General features: G+C 42.8%; 1 long non-coding RNA gene across 1 annotated transcript; it reads left to right on the top strand.

Moving 5' to 3' along the window:
• Nucleotides 1–2760: 2760 nt before the first annotated feature.
• Nucleotides 2761–6375, top strand: LOC110358997 (uncharacterized). Its single transcript, XR_002413856.2, has 3 exons — nt 2761–3549; nt 3795–3920; nt 4432–6375. It is a non-coding gene; the product is annotated as an uncharacterized LOC110358997 (long non-coding RNA).
• The last annotated feature ends 10822 nt before the right edge of the window (nt 6376–17197 follow it).

The following is a 17197-nucleotide window of genomic DNA, read 5'->3' as shown; positions in this document are numbered from 1 at the left end:
GCCCTTTGCTTGAGCAGGATGCAGAGGGAAAATTGCACCTGAAAAGAAACACTACAGGATAGCTCACTCACTTCTGTGCATCACCAAGAGCTACTGAAACATTTCACTGAGGGTTGGGTCAACTCCCTGATGGCCTCTGAGGGGGAATGTGCACTTACTGAGCTGCTTCCCTGGGAGGACAGTGAGCACACCCCCCACCTCTTCTGCCTTGCTATGTGTCAAGGTTGTTGGAGACCCTCAGGAGTTTTCCAGAGAGTTAGTTTCCCTTTGAGAAGTGCAAATTCAGTGAAACCAAAATGATTCATGAGAATTTCCAATCCATTCTTTTTGACCAATAGGGAAAAGGTTTTGGAAATATTAGGCAACTACATACACTCATCTACCCTTCTGGATCTCTGTATAATATATCAGCCCCATTTTGGCTCATACTCTAACACAATTAAGCCTAATAGTTAATGAACCTGATAAATACTTTCCAACAGTTCAGTGGTTTCTCTTCCAAGCATAACTGGTGGAGGGCTCTGATAGGTACATCTAGCTTCCCCAGGCAACTAGCCCCTCTGTAGAGTGCTGGTACACTAAACTTAAATAATTATGTGCAACCACAGCACTGTTGAATTCAATCCTCAGGAACAGTTTCCTTTCTTTGCTATGATATTAGAACAACACTGGAGCTAAGGCACACTTTGGGTAACCACCTTGACATTGGGACATGGCACTGGCTTCATGCCGATTTGGATCATGGCAGAGGAGTTCGATGAGTTGTCAAGGTACCACACAGAACTTGAGACTCCCTCAGCATAGACTGACTTTGAAGAATCACACCAATTGTTTCACCAGGCCATGTAGCAGTCTGGATACTGTTGTTGTTCTTAATTCTGTTTTATTCCCTTTGTACAGTACGTTTTGCACAGTATTTCAGTTTAATATCTCTTCTTAAAGTAGCTCCCTTCATTCATGCCACCAGTTTGGAGATCTCTGGGAAGCCCTTGCTTACTGAGAACTGCTTACTGGGGATGACAGTAAGGATGGATATACAGGAATGAGAGGGCCTTAGACCTGCATAAACTACTGCAAAAACAAAGAAATGTTCTTAACAAGAGTGGAAAGACTGGCAGTGTGTATCTGAGATAGGAAGTGCATGGAGTCTGGCTAAAAAGCATCTTCCATGCTCAGGTAGTTGGGAGTGAGTGAGAATGTTATTGATCCATCAGCACAAGATGCCGTTCAGGGACTATTATCTTGGTATAAAGATGCTTCGAGGCAGAGATGTCTGCTTGCTGAGGGAGGAAATTGCCTGTTTAAGAGCTGCTCTCTACCACTCCTTTTATGAAGATCTCATCAACACCAGATCTAGCAAAACAGACCACATGGACACTGCTCATCTGCTTTGTCTGCAACAGTTTAAATATCCATTCAAAGTGAGCTGAACTAACCATGCTAAGTCCGCATCAAAACAAACAAAGGATTTTCATATACTGATTTGCACCAGATTTGCTAACGGAAACACTTGCCAAGGGGCAAGAGGTCTTCAAAATTATAGTGTTGCCATGCATGCACCCTAAATTTGCATTTAGACCTTGTGCTAGTTGCTGTTAAAAAAAAATACGACAACACCTACTGCAGACAGTCTCTAATTCAAGTATGTTCTAAGTCTAAAGAAAGAGGCAACAGGGAGATGCAGATAGAGGGGGAAACATGAGACATTATGAAGTGGTGCAGTAGAAAGGAATCTCAGTGTGCTAGTACTCATCTTCTTTGGAAGAACTGTTGCAAAAGTGAGTTTTAAGGAGGCGTTTCAGAGACAGCTACAAAAGGCTGGGCACCAGAGCCACCTCCCCACTGGGAGGAGGAAGATGGCAACTCTGCAGCTTGGACAATACTGCCAGAGCTGATATGGATTCCCTTTTTGTGTGGAGACAAAGCACAAAGAGATATGGTACAAAATAATGAATGGTACAGAGAAAGCAAATAGGTTACACACACTTATCCTGTCTCAAAGTGCAAATGCATGAGAATAAGCCAAAGGAAAACAAACACCACTAAAGGAGAAAAGCTTATCTTTTTATATATGGACATCATTAACCTGATGAACTTAGTGTTGTGTGGTTTCACTGAGTTGAGACACTAACAGAATTGAGGAAAAAAAAAGGATTCTGACATTTTTACTGAGCAATGGAGCATCCATGGTGCTGCTCAGAAAGGAAATTATATTAACTAAGTATCAGATAAGACATATCAGGAAGAAATTATTAATAATCCTCAGGGCAGTTTCTTCCATAAGCAGCTGTCTAGTCTCACGTAGAAGAAAAATGCCTTTTCGTGTACATGGTTGAAGTTTGATACCTTTAATATCTAATAAGGTATAAACAGGAATGGAAACATCCGCTGCAGTTAAAACACTTAATGGAGCATGCTTGTGTGGATTCTTATGTGTCTAATAAAGCCTGACATCCCAGTGCAGCCTATCAGTAAGGGCATTAACAGAGTCTCTCTTCTCCATCTAATGGCTTATGTATGTTTATAAGAACTCAATACGCTTGAAATCTCCACCTTTCTGTTATGTTTAGTTGGAATTGGCTTGTGAGTTCAAAACCAATTAGGGAACACACCTGCTATGTAAATGTATACGTGCACGCATACATACTGTGCGATGGCACAAGTCTCATTCTGTTATGACACCAGGCTGAAAAGAAGCGCGGACATGGCAACATCATCTCTTTGACCTCTTCCCAAAATTGGGACCTGAATTCACACCAGCATCTTATACCTGTGTTCCAGGGGGGCATCCATAGCCGTGCTCAGGACTGTGACCAGGATGGCAGGCAGGGTCCATCAGATGGCTTCTGATATTCTGAACCACGGGTATGGGGACATGAGAGACAAGCTCACCTCACTCCATCCACACCTGAGTATTTCTTTATAAAGAGCAGTTTCGGGGTGAGGGATTGCTGTTGTCTCCCAGCTCCCCAAGGAGAATATTTTGGCCCCATATGCTTGAAGAACATGCTCTGGAGGACACAGAGCTCAACTGCCAAACCCCCAGCCTCAGGTGGGCACCGGCACTCTCCAAGCAACCCCTCTTTTCCTGCTGCACAGACAAACCTTCACGGCCACCAGAACCTTTCAACTTGTTTCCCCACTGCTTTCACAACAGGGCTCACCAGCCTCCACTACAATCTACGCTGGAGCCATCACTCAGTGATTTGTGATGTACTGAAACATAGTTTACATTGCAAAAACTCTAATATGTCCCTGGAAAGCAATTAAGAGCGAGTTGCGTATGAGTGTTACGGGTTTTGCTCCACGAGCAGATGTCCTCTTGGCGGATGTACCGCCGACCTCTCGCTCCCGCAAGCTTTGCTCCACCTCAGAGCCACAGCAAGGAGAGGGACTATCTTGCTCCTGATCAGCCAGGCTGATTTTTATGAGGCTTTTCTCCGGAAATAAGAAGTATGGCAAAGAGAGGTGATCTTCCCCCGCGGCTGCTGGTGTGGATTATGGAGCTGGCAGCAGCAGGAACGCATTAAGGAAAGCTCCCAGCAACGGGTAAGTTTTAAAATGAAAGCTGGCTCGGTGTTAATGCACAAGTAATGTGTCCCAGCTGTCTTTAATAAAGCAGCCAGCTGAAACTCAGCATCATAATAAACGGAGCAGGGATTTCACAAACATCCTGGCTGCTCAGAAATAGAAGGTCTTCTTTTTCTTTCTTTTTTTTTAAGTTTGTTTTTTTTTGTTTTGCTTTGTTTTGTTTTTTCTCTCTCAGAGATTGATTAAACATTTCCTGTTTTCAGCTTTCCAGAAAGGCCTTCAGAAGTTCCCCCCTGCTGCCTTTGTGCTGGCAGCCTAATTTTTCAAGACCTTCTCCTGGTCCTGGTGTGACACAGAGACAGAAGGATTTCTGTGGACCTGGTGCCTGGGTAAGAAACACCTCTGCTGTGGCTACAGCATGTCAGGTTAGATGCCACCTCTGCAGGCATGAGGTGGCACCATGCTGACAGCAATCCCAAACACCAAGTAGTCTCACAAGACCCTACATAGGAGCCTTATGAGCCATCGCATCCTGTTTGTGGGCAAGGTGCGGAGGAAGTTGTCTACATCTGGGAAATAAACCTTAGAGCATCAGTGATTTCTGCTTTTGCCACTGATTCATGCAGAGTCACCCAAAGGCTAGACCATCAAAGCTGATTAAAGGTTCAATAACTCACAAAGGAAAAAGTCTCCAAAGCTGAACCTGCCAAAGCAGCTGGGCTGGGTTTCATCCCGTTGAACTCAGGTCAGTCTTCAGACTCTGTCCCAGACAGTGGAGCAAAATAGGCACCTTTGGGAACAATTCACCTGAATTAATTTGAGTTTTTTTTTTTTCAAAATAAAATTTAACACATCCTAGAAGCACACAGACCTGACTGTGTACCTCTCTTGTGTCTACAGCCAAACCTTGCATCCATCCCATGGCTACATCCAGCCCAAGTCTGGAGGAAGAGTCTCCTGACCATGTCAATTGTTTTGATCATCCAGGGCTTCAACTACAACTCTTTCCACAAACTCCTCTGAATGAAGGATCTGGAAGAAATAATGTGATTTTTCTCAGCATTTTTTCCCAACCTCTAGAGACCAATCAGAGCTTGAAATCCACAATGAGGCATGAAAGCTGCCTTGAAATTTTCACATGCTCCTGCTCCTGCCTAGCAAGCAAGCAAGCAGTACACCTGACCTGAGGTACAGAGGCACTTTGCCAGCCAATATAATCAAGTTTCACCAATTAACTTTCAGTAGTGGAGGGTTTGGCTAGAAGTATTCAACTTTAATCCCAGATAATGTGTGAGACAACTTTCAGTGTGCTCATTTCAAAATGTTTAATGGGCTTCTGTGTTTTCTATAGGTCTGTAATATCTCCCATAAACATATAAATCATCTCTGTGGTACAGAAAAGAGAAAATGCTCAAAATGCTGACTGGCAGAAGTAGAAACACCTCCTCATCCTCTCCTGGTTTCAGTGATATATCAGTTCAAGCTTTGCCTATTGTTTAGAAGTGCATATGATTTCTGCAACGTTGTCTTGAAAGCCAACTAGGGACCCCTTCATGTTTTGGAATTTGACTTCTTCTTGCCTTAATTTTCCACATCTGAGAAGGGTGTTACAAGGATAAGTTAATATTGCAAGGTGGTGATTGATGAGCAGATCTTTCAAAACACAAAGTACCACCTGATGCTGAGGATTTTCAAGGGAGTTTGGAGACTGGCATTGAAGGTCAAGGAAAGTGTAGGTGCCCCATCACTGGAAATATTCAAGGCCAGGCTGCTCATGGCAGGGGGGTTGGACTAGGTGAGCTTCGAAGGTCTCTTCCAACCTGAACTATTCTATGATTCCTAAGGAGCTGGTCTGAACCTGACCTCTCTAGATCATAAAATGATCCTACAAACCAATATGAAATATAAATATTCTCTAATGTTCAATTTTGCTAACAGGCTGGTGAATGGTGAAGGCTTTGGTTGATGCTTCTGGCTACTCATAAATCTCTGCAGGATTTCTAAAATTCTGAGGGATGTTCCAAGAAAACAGATTAATTTTCTTTCCCCCGCAGTCTTATTTTACTTTGAATCCTCAGCATTTTCTTTTCCTAAAACAAGATATCAAAATATCTTGCATGGAATTATTTAATACATACTGTGAAACACCTTGCCAAAAAACATTCACTTCAAACAGTATTTGTTTGGAGTACCTGAGTTTTCATTCAGCCTCAGGAATTCTGCTTAGCACAACTCCATGATATTTTAAAATGGAAACAAAACAACATTAACATTTATCAGTGACATGCAGTGGCTTTTTTAGATTTTGTATATTGATCTTGGGTAACTGAAAATAAGCTGCTCTCTCTCTTTTTTTTCCTCTTCTATACAATCATCTTCTTTATTATCCTCTTACAAGTTTTCAGAAAGGTTACCTTCAGGTTGTGAACAGACTGATGATAGAGTGTAAGCATGTAGCTCTCCTCAGTAACACATACCTTGCTTATTTCTAAAATAACCAGCAGTTAAATATTTCATATTTTCAGGATTTTTTCCAAACACTAGCATGGCCATACCACAGAAGTGATTTAGAGTAGCTCATACTCTTCATGGTTTTGTAGTCCATGCAATATACTGACCCACAAATGTAGAAAAAAATCTATTTCAACAACCATCTAAAAATATGTTCCCTAAAAAGTATCTACCCAAGAATGACTTTGTATCAAAAATGTTATATTATTTAAGGGGAGAAAAAAAATCCTTCAAGAAACTTTTCCATTTCAAAATGTGAAAACAATGTCCTTTCTCGGGGTTTGAGCTGCTTTAATTTGAGGACTAAAGAAAATAAACATTTTTCCTGCTGAAAAAGCATGGGGGGAAAAAGAGTGAACTCACTTTTTGTCTCTACCTTATTGCTCTCACTCCACCAGGATAAAAAAAGACAAAACCAAAGTGAAATGTAAAGCAAAGAATTAGAAATCATCCTCTCAGTTTCCACCAGGTATAAGTTATCTTCCCAAATGTGAGAGAATTTCTGATGAAAGCAAGTCCTGGACAAAAATGACTTAGCCTTAAAATCAAACAAGCAAAAACAAAACAAACAAACCAAAAAACGCTGTCTCAGAAGGAAGGTTAGATTTTGCTGAGCCCAAACTTTCTCTTTCAGAGATTTGCTCTCCGAACTGCCACTGAACTCCCATCTCAAACTCCAGGCAAAGTAAAACATTACAGTACACTCTACAAAATCAGCCTGCTTGAGACAGGTGGACAATTTGACCTTTGGAACAGTTGGGTCTTTTCATTTTCTGTTTCTAAAGCCTGGAATTAAATGCTGGTCTCAACGAAATAACCTTGAAAGAGGCCTTCAGATAGCACAACCTGTGTCTGCTGTACAGTAATGCTCGCGGGCCCAAAAAGCGAACAAGCCTCTATTGTTTTTTGGTGCTGCCCCTTCCCCCAAGATTGTTGGTCTGACACACACAAAGCCTGGAAAAAGGAAAGGGGCTGTTATTATCCTCCTTCACATCTCCATTTTATGGGCTGAGAACCAGGGCAGAAGGTCCCATGACTTATTCTTGGACGCACACCCAAAGTCTGTGCCAGCAATGGTATTTAACCCAGCTCTTTGTCCCAAGCCAATGTTTTATCAATAAGATCCATTTTCTCACTCCGTAGATTTTTTTTTTTTCACAATCAAATACACATTTTTAGACTGTCCTTGCTCTTTTGCTATGGCACATCATCCCCTTCAGCCTTTTCTTGGCATCTTCCCAGACAAAGCGGCCATCACTTGTTAGCAGCTTTGTCCCCTCTGGGAACATTGCTATTGTCATGATGCTCCACCGAGATCAGTCGTTCCAACTAAGATGGAGGCTTAGTTGTTTTAAACATCACCTAAAATTAAATTTCTATTAAAATAAAAAATAAACACACACACAACTTTTCATCAAGTGAAAACTCTTCTAACAGAGCTGACAGATGATCAGCTTTACGTGCAGCACATCCTTAGCTGTGGATGAGCAACTGCTGCTCACACAAGTCAGCATTTCTGGGAACAGGGAGATAATTCTCCCTGTCACCAAACCATAGCTCTTGGAAAAAGTGCTATTTGTGATTAGGACAGAGAGGTCCCGTTCCAGGATGGAGACAACACTGGTAAAGGCACATCCAGTTAGTTCAAAGCACTGCTAAGCATAGCAGTATCATTCTGCAATGGAGACCTGGTTTGACAGAGCCAGAGATTAAGCCAGTGTCTCCAAAACCTGTACTAAATAAAGACAGAAACAAGTGATGGGACTGCTTTCTCAAGCCCCATGACGATTATAACATGGTATTTATCACAGGAGAGGTTGCTAATTTATAACTCCGTTCATACTTAGTAACAGTCAAACATACTTTTTTCCAGTTTCTTCAGCAGTCTAATTGGGAAAGCTCATATTTATTTTCAGGAGATTAAAGAATGGGATGTCCATATTAAGTGATTGTTTGGAAACTTCTACATTCATTGGTGTGTCTTGTCACACTTAATCTTGAAATCTGTTCTTCATAATAGCCATGCTAACATCAATTGGATAGAAACTGGTTTGGGTCCTGCCATAGGGGCTGTGCTGTGATTATATCAGTAAACAAGACCATCTTTTGTGAGATTTTCTAATATTTGTTTTTGTTCTACAACTGAGAAAAACCAAACTTTCTAAGTTTGTCTCACTCACAGGAAGAAAAAGGTATGACAGGCCATCTTGGACCACAAAAACCTTCCGAATAAGAAACACAGTTCTGACAAAGCAGCTTTCACCAACCTAAAGAAAAGGAAGACTCAAAGAAGTACAGTGAAAGAAGAGCTGCTTGGAAAACTTCAAACCAGCTGCAGAGGTGAGACTCTCCAAGAACAGTGCAGGGAAGGACAGTGCTGTCACTGCATCATCATGCCAGTGGCACTTGTGACCTCTGGGCCAGTTTATCGGGGTATGGAGGAAAGCCCACCTCCATCAGCAGGGGCAGAAGGCAAGGAAAAGGCAAATTCCCTTAATGCCAATCATATTTAGTCAGAGGCATGGTCTCCTCCAGGGGAAACAGTTGCTGACACTGTACTAGCAACATCCATAACAGGGACAGGGTCTAGCTTCAATGCCAAGGACAAAGAGCTTCAAGTAGACCATCCTGTACACTCTCGGACTGACTTCCCCTGAAGTGTCTTGCTACAATGGCTTTTATTTTTGTTTGTTTGCATACTTTTGCATTTCCTAAGATCTGGGCCAAAAGTGGGAGGAAGGAGACATTACACACAATGCTGGCCTCTCAGCATTTCCAACCGGCAGCACAAGAGAAGGCAGAAAAACTCAGAAGAAGCCTGGTTTTTCAGAACAGAAGTGTTTGAATAAATACTGACTTCTTTGAGGCTTAATCACTCCGATGCAAAATGGGGAAAACAGGAATGGAAAGTGCCTCTAAGATCACCGAGGCTCATTGCCTGCCAGGATAGAATTATGCCTCTTCTCTGTTCTTTCCAGTCCTGGTATAAAATTCCTTACCAAGGAACCTGCACTCTCATTTTGATGGGGCAGCAGAAGTCCTCATCCTGTCGAGGAGGGTAGCTGCTCAAAGTAGGAGGTTTTATGACTTTGGGGCAGTAAATAGCACCGACAGTCCAGCCCCAGAGACCTCTCGCAGGGTCATTCTCTTCTGGAAAGGGACACAAGTTTTATTTGTATATTTATCTTCATGTTATACCCAAGTGAAGACAGTACCCATTGAACCAAGCTGTCTTCTCTATTCCTTCATCATTTCCACCTATTTTCTATTCCGTCTGCATGTTGCTCAGAAATGCTCATCATGTCCTCATGGGGAAAGATTAACACCTCGCTTTACTAGCAGTTGCCCTAAAATTCCCTTTCCAAATTTTTTCTCATTGCTCCTCCATGTACCTTCACAGCTCCTGAGGGAAGCTGTAAAGAGAAAAATGTTCTTTTTCTTCCAGCACACAGCCAAAATTAACATTTTCCTTTGTCTATATTACTGATTGTCCACAATTTAGGTCAGATTCTCAGCCAACACAAAGCTAACAAATTCATACTCTCTATCACTTTGTTGCAGCTGAGAAGAGATGTAAAATGGGTCTCAGCAAAGAAATAAGCCTCTAGTTTTGGATTATCCTGACTGCACAGACCAGCCACTTTCAATGCTGCTAGCAGAAACCATTTCTCAGGTAAGACAGGCAAGGAGCCTGTCCAATGCAGGAAACCAGGCATTGTATATGTTTGATACAATCTCTAGACATCTAAGGTAAAACCAGATGCTATTGTAGCCAGCCTAAAAAACTCTAGGGTTAAAAGGACAAGCAATCAGTCTCTCAGAAATGTTGGTTTTGTTCTTTATTTTTTTCTTTTTGTAAGAGTCCTTGTGGCTACATTTATCCTTACAAACTATAAGGCTGTTGACATCTACCAAAAGCATTTCCTGCCCTTCTGTCTCAAACACATACATTTCTGCCTGGAATGGAAACCCTGTGATGAACATGAGTTGCCCTGCAGCAGAGGCACTGAGGGACATAAAAGATGTATAAGCAACATGGAAGCCAAGAAACATGATGGATAAAACAGGCTGGATTTTCATAGCTGGTGGCCATAACGACACATGATAGAACGTGTAATAAGTAGGTGTTTCCAAGAGGATGTGAGGTTATGAATCCAGCAATATCGGTAAGTGGCGTCTGCTCTTCAGTTTGACCACATAATAGCTAAACTGCCGTATTTTCCACGCTGCTCAGCTAAACAGCTTAAATTGGACCCTCTCGAAGGCTGAAAGGAATCAATTTCATCCTAAACAATTCCAAAGCCAACCTGACCAAAGCCTTTAATTCTTGCCAGTTAAAGTCAAAAGCTTTACAATGCCGGTTATTGTTTAATATCCACCAGAGGAGTGAAGTGCGATGGCCTCGTTCCCCTTGACTTCCCACTACAGAGGTGGCCAGCAGCTGATAACAGGCATTATTCAGAATTGAGGAGGTCCCTGGGTCAGTCCTCTGTTACCAACTTGGTTTTGGTGCAGCTCTGCACCCTTCTCACTACCTGGAAGCTACTAACTCCCTGGTTTGCACTCCCCTTCCAGGGGCCACTCCACAGAGCGTATTGCTGACCGGTTCCTGGTATGTTCTTTCATCTGATGAAAGAGCTTATTTAACAGAAATTTGAACATTTCTGCTCTGCCAGGCACTGGCTGAAAGTATGTTAGTAGATGCTTTGTCATGAGCAAATCCAGACCAGAGTTTCCCTCCAGGTTCCTCGAGTTCCAGTTATGAGGTCCTCAATTTTCAGCCAGGTAGGTAAAAATCATTCACATTTTACAGACGGGGAAATTGTGGTGGAGCAAAGAGTGTAAGAAATGCACCCAAGATCAACAGTGATATTTTTTTGTGGTGGAGTGAAGAGTTGAGCTCAGATCTCCTGCCACCCCGTGGGGTGCTTTCACCACACCACCCTCATTTCTTTGCAAGCCTGCTAGAGCTGAGTTAGTGGACAACACTTCAAACTCAGTGGCACCAGTCAACCCACAGAGAGCAGAAGGGTGCTCAGGGTCAGCAGCTGGATTGCTAAAATGCAGAAGTGAGACACATCACACACATCTCCTGCAGAAAGACCAACATACGGTCAGGGCTGAAGCATCCCACCACCATCTACGGCATAAAAAGCTAAAATTTGGCTGCAAAGAAAACTACACAGACTGCTGGTGGAAACCACTTGCAAACAGCCCTGTCATCCAGCCCAGGACCTGACAGATCAGACCACCCACTCCAGTGCAGGCATTCGGCGCCTTGTACCTGGTGATGAGAAGGGGAGGAATTAATTTCACCTAATTTCAGATGCCTACAAGGCAGAGCTGGCCACCCTAGTGCTCTTCAATAGGTGATTTTTAAGGAGACACTCATCTGACATACTTCAGAGGTCTGTTTTAAGATAAGCAGAATTATACACTGGATATAAAAAAAAAAATAGAAAAGGCAGATGCAGAGTCCAGCTCAGAGGGAAATACCTACACTCCATGCATCTACTTTTGATCACATGTAGCTCACCCAACTTGACAAATGGGAATAAATTCAAATTTCAGTAGAATTCTCTCAAAAACCTGTGAAGTGATGCTTAGTCCAGAATGGTTTTCTTTTATTTTAAATATATATATATCTATACATATATATATATATGTATATACCATATGTATGTAAATATAGTGGAGTCTCATTTGGCCACAAGACAGAGCTGATACTTGGGATCATGAGGAATGTTTCCTTTATGAAAGATGGTCATTATTTCAGTGTTTTTGACGCGGTCCTGTTTATCTGCAGAAGAAGTTAATGTTCTCATTTTCCTCTGGGCATAGCAGGAATCAAAGAGTAAAGAAGAGCCTCTCTCGGTCTTCTTGGTCACTTTTTCTGGTCGACTCTATGCTCAAAACACCCTTGTTGTGGTCATCTGGGGTTACACTCACAGATGATCTGTGGCAGCTCCAGGATTTGTGCTGCCATCTCCTCGCTCCTTCTCTGGTGTTTCTGGCACATTTGCTTTTACACACACAAAATTCAACCAAAACAATACCCTGACCCCAGGTTTTCCTTCTGCTGCCGGTGGAACACCTCAGGCAGTACAGCTGGGTTTCTGAAGAGCCTTGGTACAAGTTCTGTTTTGGGAAACAGCTGCTGTTACTTGAACTCAGACCTATTTGTCTGAAGTGGTCGATGGCCATAATGGCCAGCAATTCAATGATATTTTGCAGAAGTGGTCAGGCATGGGTGAAACAAGTAGCAGAAATTGTCTTCTTCAGCTCTTGCTCTCCTCCTGAATGGTTCTTGAAGAGACACAACTTTTAGTCACAGTCCATTTTGTCAGACTTTGACTGTGTGGGCTGAAATGTTATGCTCCGGACATCTGCTGCAGGCTAAATGTTTCAAGTCAATTTGAAACAAAATGTTTCAGGAGATTTTGTGTACAAGGCAGGGGAAAAATACATTATTTTGCCCAGGTTAAGCAAGCTGTTCCTTGAACAGCAAGACTGAGGAAATGTGGTTTGACCTCAACGTGCAGCCTTTGGCTGCTAACATGAACCCCCTGCAATCCGCCCACATTTGTCTATTGTTTTCTGCTCCGCCCCACCAGAGAAGCAACAAAACACACCATGGTTTGTCCTGAACCTTGTGCTTGCAGACAGACTAGACATGATGAAGTTTGGCATGTTCTCCCTATTATCAAGACACTTAAGTGCATCTCTATCCTCTACTCAGCCACCAAGTTTCACAGGAACTTTTTTGTACTGGAGATCTTGCCCTTTCTCTCAAAACTGGTTTGCAATTAGCCAAGTGAAATAAAAAAATGAGGACAGGTGGGCAGAGACAATGATCACATAATCCTTCTTTTCACCTGGGTTAAAATCATTAGTGGACCTTTATTAGTGGTGTTACCAGCTCTGCTTACAGGCTGTTTCATAGCATGTCTGTGTATTAATATGTACCTAAATACAGAGGGGAAATGAAAAGTAATATAAGACCTAATCCAAAGACTCTTAGGCCAAGAGCAATTCTTCTTATGCCTCTGTGAAGCTTTAAATTAGGCCCAGAAAGAGGAATAAGACTTTGCAGGTACCTCTAATTTGGAATTTATTTCAAAGTAACCAAACAATAAAAATAAAAAACAAACTACATTTTCTACAAAGACTGTTTCCAGGCTCATCCTTGTTTCTTGGATACAACCACTCTGTGCAACTTCTCTGTGCAACATGACAGAATTCCAGCAAATTATCTCTATTAGCATGATGAGTTGCATTAAAGTGAGCAGTCGTGCACTGGGGCAATGTGGGGAGGGTGCGGAGGTGAATGCATTTAGAGCAGCTACAAACAAAAATGTTAAAGGACTGTAATAGATTCCATGTTTACAGCTTTACTGGCACTAGCAAGGGACTGGAAGGATGTTTTTGGCAGTGGCAGATGATTTCTGAGGAAAATTACTGTATTGCCTTCCAAGTTTAATGGTTTTAAGGAGTCCAGCCCAGGTGTTCATTGCAGGGGATTGATCTGACACATGTAACACAAGCAACTTCCAGCATTCTGCTCCACACATTCACCTGGTGACTTGGGGCAGGGCAAAAGAGCCAGCAATTTGGTGTTCATTTGCATATGGCAATGTTACACTGGACGCAACAAATGAGCGCTGATGGGCCGAGGGAGTGTCAGAGAAGATCTCAGATTAGCTTCGAGGTGGGGACCCACTTTGACATTGTTGATGTTTGCAGTAGGGTGGTAGGAGCAAAGCAGGTGTAAGATGCCCTGAATTAGAGAGAAAGCAAGGATTTTCTTGCTTATGATTCCTTGATATTCAGGTTTCACCAGATAAAAAGCTCTTCCTGTGCTCTTCACCTGAGCACCTGTAGGTGATTCAAAAGGAAACTCCTTCCCACTTAATCTCTGAACTTGGCCTAAATTCTTATTATTTCCTTACAAATTTGTTTTGAGCAGCAGCAGAAAAGAGGATATTGCTACCCAAGGACTTATAATGCAACATCATCCGGTGCTAAGGCCAGCAAAACCCTTCTTCTTTAGTCACCTGGCTGCATCAGGTCTTTTGCAGCAGTGTATGAAAATGAAAAAGTCAATGAGAGTTTATGAACTTGTATGAAGAAATATTTTTAAAAATGAAACACCTGGTAGCTTAGAAAAGTTAGTGGTTACCACCCAGGCCAGAAGAGATATTCCCATGAAAGACATCAGTTAAATGATGTCTTTTGGGCACTCACAGGGGAGGCACCAGTGCAAGAATAATTTTTGACCATTTCTCTGATGTAGGTCTTCGGTTTCTGTTGAAGAATGTAGATGAAGTACCGTAGAAAAAATGTGTATTGACCACTCTTCCCTTTGCATGAGTTGTCAGGGATGCCAAGAAGACAACAAATCCCAGTGGGTCATCCAACTCTGTTAATGAGTCACAGCGTCACAGTATGCAAACCCATTACCCTGCACACATTTTGGTTGATGAAATACCAGCAAATTAGTTCAGAAACTCTTGGAGAACAGAGCTGCAGTATTATTATCAATTCGCCTTCCACCAACCCTTTTGCCATCACAAGAAGGGACACACAGGCAGGCCTTTTCATATGCCCCAAAGTGTCTGAGATGCTTATCAAAATGAACAATTCGTCCTCCCAGTGTTGCATGAAGAAGTCCCTGCTCCTTAGCGACTGCATAAACATCCTGAATACAAGAACATGCATGTAATTACCGTCAGCCCTGAGGTTAGCATAAATCAAAGTGAGAAGTCAGCTGCCAGTGGCACTTCAGAGGCAATGCCCACGTCCCGAATGGAACTGAGCTAAAGCAATAACCCCATCCAAGTCCCTGAATGGGCCATGGCTTGTAAGGGGCTGGCACAAAGCTACATTATGCCACAAACTGCACCTGCTTCTAGAGCTGCTGCAGCAGTAGCAAACAGAGATGCCACCTGGCAAGACGACATTTCCTGAACCCTGCAATGACGGGGCAAAAAAAAGATTCCCAACAAACAGATGGTGCCTACAGAAATGGGAGCTATATGGAAACAACAAAGGGCATTACAGCAACGACAAATACACTGCTCTCAGCCCTCTCTAAACTGTCACGCACATCCTTAGTGGGTGGTAAAGACGGGTCTAAATTCAGGTGCCTTCTCTCCCTGGAGAAAGGGATCTTGTTTTTCAAGTTCATTGCTCCTCAAACTGTATGAAAAAGATTAGAATCACAAAGACCCACTGAGCAGTGTCTGTCCCTCGGCATAAAGACAGCAAAAAATAAAACCCAAGGACTGACAGTGCTAGAAACAGGCCATCTGCAAAGGGATGTAAATGTGACTGTGCCCCGAAGTCATGGCTTAAGGTCTTGGAAAGCAGAAACACGCTGACTGAAAGCACACAATCAGTGCCAAGAAGAATATAAAGTATGGGAATACAAGAAGTGGGGAGGTGGTTGAATTTGCAAGAGGAAAACAAAAGTTTGTTTATTTCAATGAACTCCATGCAAGACTTGGAAATAACAAACAATCAGAGGTGCCTCTGCCATGGGTTATTGGTTCTGTCAGTGTCCGGCTCCAGTTGCAGCCACCAGTTACAGAATAAATGGCCTGAAAGGAGAATTACTTCCTGATTCACGATAGTTATGCCCTGAAACATAAGAGTTTGTGTCTTCCCATAACTCTTGTTTATCTAGTCTTTAAAGTGTTATGATTGTGATGCTGGATAGTCCTGTCATCTACTGAAATAACTCATCCTTATTTCCATACAGCCAATTATTTCTTGAGTCATGACCCTCAAGATTTCACAATAGAGATGAATTATTAATTGTGTATCAAGGATCTGAAAGAGCTTTGCAAATCATGGACAAGATCCTGTCTCCCTTGGCAGAAGATGCCCCAAGCTCACACTAATGGAGCCTCCAAAGTAGCAATCTCCTTGCAGGCTGAAGTTACCTTCCCATGGCGGGGAGCAGGCGAAGGAGAGACATTGCTCTCTAGGTCCCCAGGACACAACTGGAAAATCTCACATGTCTAAAATCATCCACAGAAAAGTCAGTATTAGCTCAGAGATAGCAAGATACTCCAGAAAAGACTACCTTCACAAGGAAGCAGCCCATTACTTCTTAACCCTTGTTAGTGTCTTTGCCCTACAGTCCCATGTGTTTTCCCCGTCCCACACCACACACCTGCAGCCATGACCCCAGGAGCTTTACTCTGATAAAGCAGAGGCAGACACAGCTCAGCTCTGTTCACCTTTTGATCCAGTTTCCTGAGCTCCAGATCATTTGGTAATATGCAAAGGGTTGTCTTCCTTTTTTTGTCTTATGTTCTAGAGAAGGAAAACATTCAAAAGGAAAATCTGGAGCAGCCTGGCCAGTTTCAAGGGCTGCAGGTCATGTATTTGTTGTGGTGTTCACTGTTCAGAGGGGTCAGTCTCCACACCTCAGACTCTTTCTTTGCTGACATCCCCTTAGTGCAGCAATCAGAGAGGAGAAAGCAGACCAGCTCCCCTTCCCATGGTCCATGACACATCATTTTGCATCCTGGAACGTTATGGTTTTGCCCAGGAAGTGCCAAACTGGGGATAACACTGCCAAAAGAATTCTGCAGAACTGTCAAGCTGAATGCTGGTGAGTGAGGCAGGGAGCACAGTGCTCTGGCAATAGCTGCATGACATGCAGGGATGGGACAGTAAATTCCTGAAGTCCAGGATTCTGCTGTCACTTTGTGCTGTGCTGGTGATTTGTGGTCACTCCATTTCCAGCCCATTCTGGCCACTGGGCACTCACTTTGGATGTGTCTTGTCTGATTTCTGGCTCTGTACTAACCACACGTGTGTCTTCCCTGAAACAAAAAAAAAAGGTGAAACATCTATGCCACCGCCTCCACAGGCGTTAGCTAACCCCAAAGGCATGAACATAAAGGTGCAAAGACCTGACCTAGATATTTTCTCTCTTTTTTGTTTTGTTTTGTTCTGTTTTCTCCGTGGCTTCCCCTTTTGTGCTATGGTTCCTCCACTTCCATATGTCCAAACATCACTAAGAAACCTTTCAGCCCTACCTTTTAGCTTCTGCCTTACCCATGAAACCATTTAGGCATGCTTCATCCAAACCTCACTGGTGTTACCAGTGGTCTCCTTTGGGGTAGATGATCCTGGTACCCCA

The sequence above is a fragment of the Columba livia genome, chromosome 4, assembly GCF_036013475.1.
Source record: "Columba livia isolate bColLiv1 breed racing homer chromosome 4, bColLiv1.pat.W.v2, whole genome shotgun sequence".
Lineage (NCBI taxonomy): Eukaryota > Metazoa > Chordata > Aves > Columbiformes > Columbidae > Columba > Columba livia.
This window is presented reverse-complemented; position numbering and strand designations above follow the sequence as displayed.